This window comes from Sciurus carolinensis, chromosome X (assembly GCF_902686445.1).
Source record: "Sciurus carolinensis chromosome X, mSciCar1.2, whole genome shotgun sequence".
Taxonomy (NCBI): domain Eukaryota; kingdom Metazoa; phylum Chordata; class Mammalia; order Rodentia; family Sciuridae; genus Sciurus; species Sciurus carolinensis.
Window position 1 is genome coordinate 110,405,936 of NC_062232.1, and position 12,385 is coordinate 110,418,320.

A 12,385-nucleotide genomic window follows, 5' to 3' on the forward strand; every position below is an offset into this window, starting at 1 on the left:
AGGAAGCAAAAGGTTCATGATATCTCTGGAAGAAATGAGTGAGAGTTTTTGCTTTTCACCAACACAGGACTACACACTCTTAGAAAAAAAAAATTGGACTGGCCAAATTATATTGTTATATTGTGTGCATGCATGATTATGTAATATAAAATCCCACCATTATGTACAACTATAAAGCACCAATAAAAAATATGCAAAGAAAAAACATACAAAAATGACAAGTTAAATTAAAAATTTAAACAAAATAAAAGTGTAAAAGAAAACAATCATGCTATTGACTTCCATTTCACTCTCCCCTTTCCAAACCATGCCCAAGGAATTATTGGAAATGAGGTCACAATATGGTAAATATGCCAACCAATTTCATCTACACGGAGGGCCCTCCTCCTACCTTCAGTATTTGTGACATTATTTCTGAAAGAATAGAAGTCACCAATACTCACTATTTGTGTTGGTCAGCAGAGGATTTTCCAGGACCATGATTATCTCTCCATTGGTTTATTGTTGCAGAAATTGGAATGCTCCTAAATGACCATAAGAAACTGGGATCAAGTTTGAGGGTATCATTGGATCCTGTGAAACAGCAACCAAAGAGGAGCCAATACCATCAGGATTTATGCATCACTTACCATTTCTTTTGACCATGCTTGGAACAAAGGGAATGCAAATGCAAAATCAACTGGGACTTCTCCAAGGACTTAGTGAGCAAATATATCTGCGCAAAGAACAAAGTTCCAAAATGGTTGAAGTCAGACAGTACTAGGTACATGGGCTCTGTCCCTCTTTCTGATGTTTATAGTCTATCTCTCTGTGATGCTAACTTGCTGCCTCAAACAAATGCCAGGTCTCTACCCTGGGTGAAGCACCAGATAAAAGAAGGAATGGGTTCATGTAGCTCCATCTCCATTTATAGAATCTAAACCAACTTTGAGCTCCTATGGATCACTGGGAATCACGGTGAGTTGTGTCTAGAAGTGGTTCCTGTATTTGGCTAAAGGCTGTACAAGGGGACCTCTGAAGGGAAATCCCAACCTCAATTAAAAAGAAAGTCATGAACTGGAAATGTAACTCAGTGAAAGAGCACTTGCCTGGCATGCACAAGGCCCTGGATTCTATCTCCAACACTGTAGAAAAAAATAAAGAAAGAAAGTCATATGTTTCAATTCACAAGAAAACACAGATTCATTACTTGGTTTAATTGAGATCTCTGATTCTGAAACTATATGGATGTATTTAAATCCTGGCTCAGGAGATCGCTAGTTCTGTGACCTAGGACTCAACCTATGCAAGCTTTAGTTTACTCTGTAAAAGAGAGATACAAGTAGGACCTCTGTCATGGACAATTGTGATGATTAAATGAAATGTTGCAAGTAAAGCACTTGGTACATATTAGGTGCTCACTGAATTATTTTCTTCATTCCTTTTTGACAACTCCCACTTGTACATGTATTATCTTTTTCACAGTATTTCAACAAATGGAAGCAGAGGTATTGTGTGTGTACAGTTGATACCATTTTAGATTGACAGAAGTGAACCTTAGAAAGACCAGTAGAATTATAATCCCGGTGCCCCACACTCTTACTCCCCTTCCTACACATATAAAGTTTGGCCAGAGCCAATGAAAAGAGGTTCTCTCAGTTGGGCTAATTAATTTCTTTTTGTTCAACCCAAACTGTTGGGGTTAACTGCTGCCGCTACTGCTTAGCACAGCAACCTGCCCAGTGGAACATTCTGCAACTTATACCTCCAAATGGGGAGATTGAAAGAGAAGAGTGGGCTGAACAGAGGTTAATGGAAAGAGAACTGCATTCTGTAAAAAGACATGAGTTCTAGTACCTATGCTGGTTTGTAGTCTTTCAGTGGTAGAGAGAACACTTTAACCTCTTTGAGTTCCATATTTACTTATCTGAAGAACAGGAGAAAAAAGTATTCCCTATGCCTCTTTTAGGGTTGGTATGAAGATCAAATAAAATAATGAATGTGAAAGCACTCCGTAAACTCTGAAGGGTGATATAATACACATGGAACGGATCCCTATTATTATTCCATCATGGAAAGTGGGAGAGAGAGGAGGAATACATCAATATGATCATTTTTTGCTGCCTGTTCCAGCTCCTGCTTACAGAACTGCACTCTGGGCCTTCCCACTCACCCCCCCACACATGCACACATCATCTGCTCTGCCTCTCCACTGTGAAAATTTCAACTTGTGAAGGTTTAAACAAACAGCTCTAGGCAGTTCACATATCTCATATGATGAGAAAGACAGGCTTTTTAACATTAGTTTCACATTTCCCATTTTAGGATAACTCCTTTTCCTAGCATTCACATGCATTGTAGGCATTCAGTAAATAATACTTGAATGACTAAGTGACTGTTAGTCCTGAAAAAATGGTGAAATCTTTTTTTGAATTTAAAATAAGATTGAATTGCTTTTTCTTCCCAAAGGAAATAAACATACAAAATTAAGACTCTATAAAGGAAATGATTTGATAATCCTATCCACACATTCCATTGCTTTAACTGCTGTCATGATAGCAATCAGAAATGGTTTATTATTATTTTGGCTAATATGTCTTGAATATTTACTTGTTGGAGATGAATAGGCAATTCAATTCGTTGAAGAAGTGACTTTATATATATATATATATATATATATATATATATATATATATATATTTAAAAATTCATTCATGTACCTATTTCTAAAGGCATTTAAATTTAGAGTACTCATTCTTTAAAAAGCTGATTACTATCTTTTTCAGTTCTTTAGTTATGTAGTTCACTGTGAATCTTCCAAATGTAGGCTAACATTTGAAACTTGAGTAAAGTTTCACTTATTTACCCATTTAATAAAAATTTCTCAGGTGTTTGTTAAGTGCCAGTCTTCCAAAAAATCACTGATTCTGACCCACTTTTTTCTAAGTAAAGATATAGAAGTCCAGAGAGATCAAATGACTTGTCTAAGGCCTCAGTGAATCAGTAGAAGTGTTGGTGTTAGAACCCCAATTGCTGGTCAAATTCAGTGACCTTTTCATAATATTATTTTGCTTTCTTTTTAATTTGTTTTCTGAAGTTATTTTGGAGGTAACTTTCACCTTTGGTACATTCATTTCTCTACTAACAGATGAAAAATAATTCTTTGTCACTATATTTTAGCTATATGACCTTGAGCAAATTGCTTGCTTGTTCTGGGTCCCTGTTTCTTCATCAATAAAATGGAGCAGCTAAAATAGGTGGTCCCTGAGGCTCTTTTCGACTTTGAACTCTAATTTCCCATGGTACTATGAGTCAAACTGCACAAAGATCACTGGTCATTTTCAATATCTGATGGAGAGAATTTGAAAAGCAAATTTCTATGATTCTGTGAGTTTATGCTGTACAAACTATTCAGCCCTTCTTTTTTCTCTTCTGTTTGTTCTCTATGCAAGGCACTGAAGAGTACTGAGGCAACAACATGGGAGGGATATTTTCTATATTTTCACACTATCTGAAGGCAAAAGGTATGTGGTCAAAGATTTGATCAAAGCATCCAAACACATTCTAACAGTATAATTGGACAAATTGTTTAACCTCTCTGCCACGTATTTCCTTATCTAAAGCAGAAATACAATTACCTAACTTAAATGACTTTTGAAAACTAATGTAAGTAATGATGGCAGAAAAATTTTAAATGCTTAACAGATATTTAGGTGCTTAATAAGTGTTGCATTTACTTCTTTTTAAAAGTCTATTTTATTGTCTATTCAATGTGTATGAAATGTCCAGAAACAGGCAAAACTATAGGGACAGAATGTACACTATTTTTTGGCAGGTTCTTGAAGAGTGGTGCAAAAGGAGAGGAATGATATTTTTTTCTGTGTTGAAAGTGTTTGAAAATTGATCACAGTGATGGATGCACAGCTCTAAGTATGCTAAAACTATTGAATTGTATACAATATACATATCTATGAATATTATGATATGTGAATTATATCTCAATAAAGCTTTTACTCAACAAAAAATCATGATAAATACTAGAGAATAAAAAGTTCATTATAGATCAGCTATCCTTGGCTGTATCTACATCCTTCTACTGACCTACAGCAGAGAACCCTAAGCACTGGATGAGATCACCAATTTAGAAGTACTTTGAAAAATTTAGCAATGACAAAAGAAATATATTCAAAGGAAATGATAAAAGCATAATTGGAGAAATAAAGACTTGAATGAATGGAAAGAGATATCTTATGTCTGACTGGCAAGGCTAAAATGTAAGAAAGATGATACTTTTTAAGTTAATGTATAGATTTAATGTAATATCAATTTAAAATTCTACAGGATATTTTACAGACCATAATAAATTGATTAGATTCACCTGGAAGGATAAAAAGCCAAAAATGTCAAAAGATATTATTTTAAGTAATGATGGCAGAAAGCCTCTCAGATTTTAAATTTTATTACAAAGCCATACATATAAAAAGCCTGTTTGGCATTGTGTTAAAAACAGAGATTGATCAAGGAAATGACACATTTTAAGGAGAGTCAAAGTTTTATAAACACACACACACACACACACACACACACACAGAGAGAGAGAGAGAGAGAGAGAGAGAGAGAGAGAGAGAGAGAGAAAGGGAGGAAGCTCTTAACAAATAATTTTTGTTGGGAAAACTAATAGTAGGAAGAGAATTAAATTTGGATAAGGAACTCACATCGTATGCTTCAATAAATTGCAGATGGATCAAAAGTTAAACATTAAAATCTATCCTGTGAAATTATACAACAAAAACCCCAAACAGAATAACACTGTTTATCCAGTTATTGTGACCATTTGAAAAACTGAGATATCATCTAAGCCAGAATGGTGATGAGAAATACTATGATGTGTTCAAATATATAACTAAAAATCTTTTGTATAATGTCCTATAAAAATGAAGGTCAAAGATGAAATGACTACTGTATGGAGGGATAAGAGGGGTGGGAGGGGTGGGGGGAAGAAAAAAAATTAACAGAATGAATAAAAAACTATTACCCTAGGTAAAAGTATGATTACAAAAACGGTATGCCTCTACTTCATGTACAAACAGAGAAATAAGATGTATCCCATTTGTTTACAATAAAAATGAATTTTAAAAAAGGATAATATGTGTACTGAGCAGAATTTTTAAAGCACACTAGTCAATACATATAAAGAAACAATGTAACATAGATCAAAATATGAAGCTCACTTGATATATTCCTCTGGTCACAAAGAATAGACACCATGCACCATTGGGAACACATTTAGGAGGTAATCACAGGACAAAAATATCATTTCAGTAAAATACAAATTAAAACACAAAACTTTCCCCAACATGATAGGTATGTATGTAATAAAGACCACTATTAAGAAATAGGTCAGTATGTAAATGGATGAAGGTGATGTGCATTTTTATAACATACTAAGATGGTATGTAACTGTTCTTTATCCAGTTAACTCCATTCCAGCAAGATATCCCAAAGGATATATTTCAAAATTAATGAAAATAAATTATGCAAAAATATTCATCACATTGCTGTCCAAATATTCATCTATTGTATGTGTAAATTTATAAATCATGATCTTATATGCTTAGAAGATTCACTTCTGTATGAAACTCAATTCCTGTCCACTAAGAACATATATTAGGTAAGGCAATTGTAAGTATAAGTTCTTCTTTCATGGAAATAAACACGAAGGAACAAAGAAAAGGGACTGATTTTAATTATGGGGATGAATCAGGGTGGAGGTGGGGGGCAGAAAGTCTTCATGGGGGAGATAGGACTGAATATGGACCTTGAAAGGTGAGCAGAGTTTGATGAAATATGTGGATAGCTGAAAGAGAAAAGGGCATTCCATAAAAAAATCCAACTTCCTGGTAGTCGGGGGATGGCTAAACACACTATTATATTGGCAGGCTAGATGGCCATGTAATCAGTAGGAACAAACAAAAGAAATATATTTGTGAAATAACCTCAAGCCACAAAAAAACCATGACTGTACCTTAAAAAGGTCAGACAGGCACTCAGAATGCTAGATATCCACAATGTATGATTCAGTAAAGTTGCTCAAGTTCTGCAATTTTAAAAAGTCAACAGCACTATATAAAATGTGAGTGCTAAGTCAAACCTACAGGCATTTGCACTGATCCTTCTCTGGGACTAAACTTTCAGGGCCAGGATGACTGCGCACACTGGGTTTTTGCAGGGTCTTCAGGAAAGTGGGAGGGGTAGTTGCTTGTTGGCTACTGTAGGGACTGGACTCTTGTGCTTCCTCCCTCTCACATCTCCTATAAACACAAGTCATTTACTTGATATGCTGCCCTGTGTCCCTTCCGCCTTTCCCCCCTCACACCCTAGCCCACTAAATCCTCTTCTATTTCAACACAGCAATCACAATGCCTAGTCTCCCAAATCCCTTAGTAATGGCACAGGAGTTAGGAGGACTCAGAACCATCTGTCTTGTTTTACTAAGTCTACTGACAGGGAAAAAGAAAAGCTCCAGGATTGGGAACCTTAGTTTATGTAAGCTTAGAATTCATCAGCGCTGATTTCTGCCTGCTACATTCTTACCCAAATTTATTGTGTGTTCCCTCTGCAGACATAAAATAGAAATGTGAAAAGCAATTTAGAGTTACTCAAAGAAAAACTTGTCGCTCTGCCTGAAGTTTTTCAAGTTATAGGCCCCAGGCAGACACATCAAAATAGATCAATTTTTATTGTATGGCCCAATCCAGTGGCTCTAAGTGAAAGAACCCACCCTATTGTTCACTCCCTTCTACTCCACTCTTTCTGTGACTTCAGCAAAATACCCAAGTCCACTCTACTCACCTGCAATTTCTTGTTATTTTTTTTTCAAGGATATCTTTAGCATTTCACTCATCTCCCCCAATTGTTTCTTCTGGAAAGACTGAGACATTTAGCTCCTTGGACTTCTCTCCACAAAAATGGCTAATCATGAGGCAAATGTGAAGTGTTCAACAAAAGCAATGCATATCATATAATACAGAATCATTCTCCCCTGGGTAAATCTGAAGCTAATTGAAAGGCTACTGTGTACATAGTTTGCCTTTTCTTAATCGTATGCTATATTTATGTAAACATTTTTAGAACTTCCTCCAGCAATATTTTTTTCCTCCAAATGCATGTCAACATGTTTATTGTCCTAAGACCCATGTGAGATATATAGTTATGCATTTGTACCAGTTAGAGTCAGGCCTTGTATTTAGGTTCCATAATTTAGAAAGAGCAAAAGATGGGGCTTGGCCTCAGATCTGACACTAACCAGCTATCTGACTTTTGGCTAATAACACCCCTGTTCTGGTCTTCATTGTCTACATCCATAAAACAAGAGATTGGACAGATGATTTGCAGAGCTTTTCTTCCATTCCTAAGATTCAATGAGTCACAGCCCAGTGACAAGTTTCAGAGGCAACCTGCTATGCACAAAAGGCAGTATTTTAAAGTAGAAAATATATTGGCTTTGCAGTAAAACAAAATTGGGTTTGATTCTTGGAATTACTGGTTATGACCAATGTTACCTTGGCCTATTTACCCTCTCTGATTCTCATCTTTCCTCTATAAAACGAGACAGTAATACTTTATATGGTTATTGTGAGGATTAAACAATAAAACAGCAAATGGCACATAATAGGCTCTCATTAAATGGTAGCTACTGTTAGTTGCTTTATAGGTCAATATATTATAAATTTCTACCCAGAATGTATTTGTACATTATTTGTAAGTGCTCTTTTGATCTCAAAATATACATGGATCTTCTCTACTTTCTCAGTCAGGGAATATGTTAGCCAGACTATAATTACTATGTAAAAAAAACTGATTTTACATATAGGAACACTAAAGTTATATGACTAGTCCTAAGTCACACAGTTAGATATGACAGGGTGAAGTCTAGAACCCAAGTTAACTCATTCCCAGTCAATGGAGTTTATGCACCCAACTGATTCTATTTAGACTAAGCTATACTTCTATTAAGTTTGTTGTATCAGGCAAAAATAATGAAGACTTTTATTCACTTTATTACTTAGCTAAGTCTATCAAGAAAAGCAAAATAAGATACTGGAAATCTTAGCAACTCAAGCCAAAAATTTTTATTTCTAATTTTTGAGTTAAAAATAGTCAAATTAAAACCTTTAGGCTGTTAAGGAAGCAGCAGGGCAAATTAATGTTACTATTTGTTTCCCCATTGTTATGGTTTAGATATGAGGTGTCCCCCCAAAACTCATGTGTGAGACAATGCAAGAAGGTTCAGAGGAGAAATGATCGGGTAATGAGAACCTTAACCCAATCAGTGAATTGGGATTAACCAATCAATCAGTAGGGATTAACCGAGTGGTTACTGAAAGCTGGTAAATTGTGGGCCATTGGGGGTGTGCCTTTGTGGTATATATTTGGTGAGCTGAGCTTAGTCTCTTTCTGCTTCCTGGGATATTGTCTTGATCTGCTTTCCTCCACCACTCTTTGGTCATGATGTTCTTCCTCACCTCAAGCTCTGAGGAATGGCTGTCTATGGACTGAAACCATGAGCCCCCAGATAAAATTCTCCTCTTCTAATTGTTCTTCTCTCTCAGGTCTTTTGGTCACAGCAATGAAAAATCTGACTAAACACCCATATCCATTCTTGTCACTCTCCAAGGTAGCCTGACTGAGTGAAGGGTGCCACTACCCATTTAACCAGAAAAGTATGAGATATCCTTAACACCTCCTTCTTTGTCACCACCTCCTTTACCCAAATGTAATGAAGTCTGCCTAATTATACCTTCTAAATTCCTCTTGATTCTGGTGTGCTATGATTTGAACGTCCCCTCCAAAACTCATGTTGGTTTTGACTTCCATGGTAACAGTGTTAGGTTGCAGAACTTTTAAGTTGTGACTAGGTCAAGAGGGCTCAGCCTTCATGAATAGATTAATACTGTTATCATGGGAGTGGTTTTCTGATAAAAAGACAAATCCAACCCTACTTTTCTCTCACACACATGCTCATTTGTTCTTCCATCATGTAATGATGCAACAAGGTGCCATCAGATGTATCCTCTCAATCTTGAACTCCCCAGCCCCCTGAACCATGAGCCAAATAAACTATTACTACTTAATTTTTCTGTCTCTGATATTCTGTTATAGCAGCAGAAATGGACTGAGACATGATCAACTCTTTCTACACTCTCCAACAATCCATAATCTTTTCTCACCTGGACTATCTATTAGCTGATTTCCATATGACTGTTCTTAGTTCATTCAAATCAATGAAGCACAACCAGCTTTTTAAAATGTTAAACGTGTATTAAAAAATTAAAGTCTGTGTTCTATTTATATGTTATCTTGTGCACTTTTCCCGAGTCATTAATTATCCCATTCTCATTTGTCTAATTTGTTATATACCTATTTTATTTTGTTACATAAATACTTTCAGATGTTATGACTACAAATACAATTTTCTCATATACTAAAATACATGAAAATTTTTTATTCATCAAATATTTATAAAGCAGCTATTATATTTGACACTAAGAATGCAGAGTAAACCAAGAGATAATGTCCCTATTCTCATATACATATAGACTAGTGGACAGAGACAGTTAATAAACATGAATGCAATCCCACTTGCAATAGTTAACAAAAAATATAAATCATTTAGGAATTTAACCAAAGAGGTGAAATAGCTCTATAATTAAAACTATAAACATGGATAAAAATTAAGTGGATGCAAAAAAATGGAAAGACACCCAGTGTTCATGGATTGGAAGAATCAGTATTGTTAAAATGACCACACTACCCAAAATGATCTACAGATTAATGTAACTCCCATCAAAATACCAATGACATTCCTCTTTGAACTAGGAAAAGCAATATTAAAATTAGTATGTAATCATGAAAACCCTTGAATAGCCAAAACTACCTTGAGAAAAAAGAAGAAAGTAGGAGTCATTACACAATCTGACTTCAAAATGTAGGGCAGAGCTGCAGTAATCAAAACAGCATGGTATTGGCAATGGAACAGAATATGGAGTATAAAAATAAGCCCTAACATCTACAGTCAACTGATTTTTGACAAAGGTGCAAGAACATGCACTTGAGAAAGAATAGTCTTTTCAATAAGTGGTGTTGGGAAAATTGTATATGCCAAAGTAGAAGAATGAAACTAGACTCTTATTTCTCATCAGTTATAAAAGTCAACTCAAAATGGAATAAGAACTTAAATGTAAGATTTTAAAGTACGGAACTACTGAACACAGGGAAAATGCTTCAGGACATTGGAATGGGCAAGGATTGTTTTGGAGAAGACCCACAATGTATAGAAAACAAATGTCAAGCAAAGATAGATCAATAGGGTTATATCAAACTGAAAAGCTTCTGTTCTACAAATAAAACCATAAATGGAATGAACAGACAACCTACAGAATGGGAGAAAATTTTACTATATATACAACTGACAAAGGGTTAATATTGAAAATATATAAGGAACCCCCAAAACCCAATTGCAGAAAAACTCAATAAGCTAATTTTAAAAGTTTATTTAATTTATTTGTGCTTGGAATTTAACCCAGGAATGCTTACCATTGAGTTACATCCCCTGACTCTTTTTATTTTTTATTTCGAGACAGGGTCTCACGAAGTTGCTGAGGCTGGCCTCAAACTTGCAATCCAACTTGCAATCCTCCTGTCTTAGCCTCCTGAGTTGCTGGGATTATGGGCATGCACCACCATACCCAATCCAATAAATTTTAAAATGGGCAAAACATCTAAAGAGACATTTCTCAAAATACAAAACAGGACTGGCCAACAAGTACATGAAAAAATGCTCAACATAAACAATCATCGGGGAAATGCAAATAAAATCCACAATGAGATATTACCTCATTCTACTAAGTAATGGATACTATCAAAAAGACCTAACAAGTGCTGGTAAGGTTATGGAGAAAAGAAAACCTTGCACACGGTCAGTAGGAATGTAAATTAGTGCAACCATTATAGAAAACAGCATGAAGTTTCCTCAAAAAATTAAAAACAGAATTACCATATGATCCAGCAATCCAACTACTAGGTATATATCCAAAAGAAATGAAATTAGTATGCCAAAGAGATACCTGCATGCCCTTGTTCATTTTCACATTAATATCAATCATCAAGATATGGAAATAATCTAAATGCCCATCAATGAATAAACAGAGAAAATGGAGTACATACATACACATGACAGAATATTTTTTGGTCATGAAAAATAATGAAATCCTGACATTTACAACATCAAAGAAATGGTAGACCATTCCACTATGTGAAATAATCCAGGCACAGAAAGATATACCACATGATCTCATTCATAATGTAGAATCTAAAAAAGTAAATCTCATAGAAGTTGAGAGTAGAATGGTGGTTTCCAGAAGTTCAGAAGAGGGATGGAGAAAGGCTGGCCAGTGGATACTAAATTATAGATAGAAGCAAAATGTTCTGGGGTGCTATTTATTACACAGTAGGGTAACTACACATAATGACAATGGCTCATATATTACAAAAAGCTAGGAGGAAGGCATTTGAATACATTCATCATAAAGATGTGATAAATATCTGAGAAGATATGTTTTAAATGATTTAAACATTACACAATGTATTCATGTATCAAAACAACACATGGTACCCCATAAACATGTATAGTGCTTGTGTTTTTATGTCTCAGCTTAAAATAAATTTAAATTTAAAAAATAAATGAGAGACTTCTAAATGTATACATATATTGTAAGTGCTATAATAAACATGTTAAATGTAATGCTGAGAAATAAATGTCTCCAGTTAAAAATAGTGGATTAGGAACTCATTAATATATAAATGATATAAAAATATTTTAAAAGCATAAACTCTTAAAAATTATGAAAGATTATGATGAAAGCAATATTTAAGAATAAGAAAACAAAAGAACAAATATTAACTGATTATCAGATCCAAGAAACTGAAATCCTAAAGCACCAATAAGGAAATAAACAACACCATCAGCACAATGAATCCCCAAAAAGTACAGGTTTGTGAGTGAGGTTGAAAATGGAGGTCAAAAACAGAGGAATTAGGTAAAAGTTTGTTTATGAACCAATAGGTCTCTAAATCTCCTTTATTCTCTTCAGCTGGGTGATTCCCCTCATATTGCTTCTCACAAGTGACTGGAGATTTATTCTCTAGTAATTAAAATAGAAGCAATTGGACTAGGTATCTCATATAGAATTAATTGTGAGATCAAATGAAAATCTAGCTATACATGTTGAGACCATCAATCCTACTCCCCTTCTTGGCTCCCAGAAACCTATAGCCAAAGTTTATAAACTTCATTTGGAAGACTGGAAAATTATTTTCCAAGAGAACATAATAAGACTTATAGAAA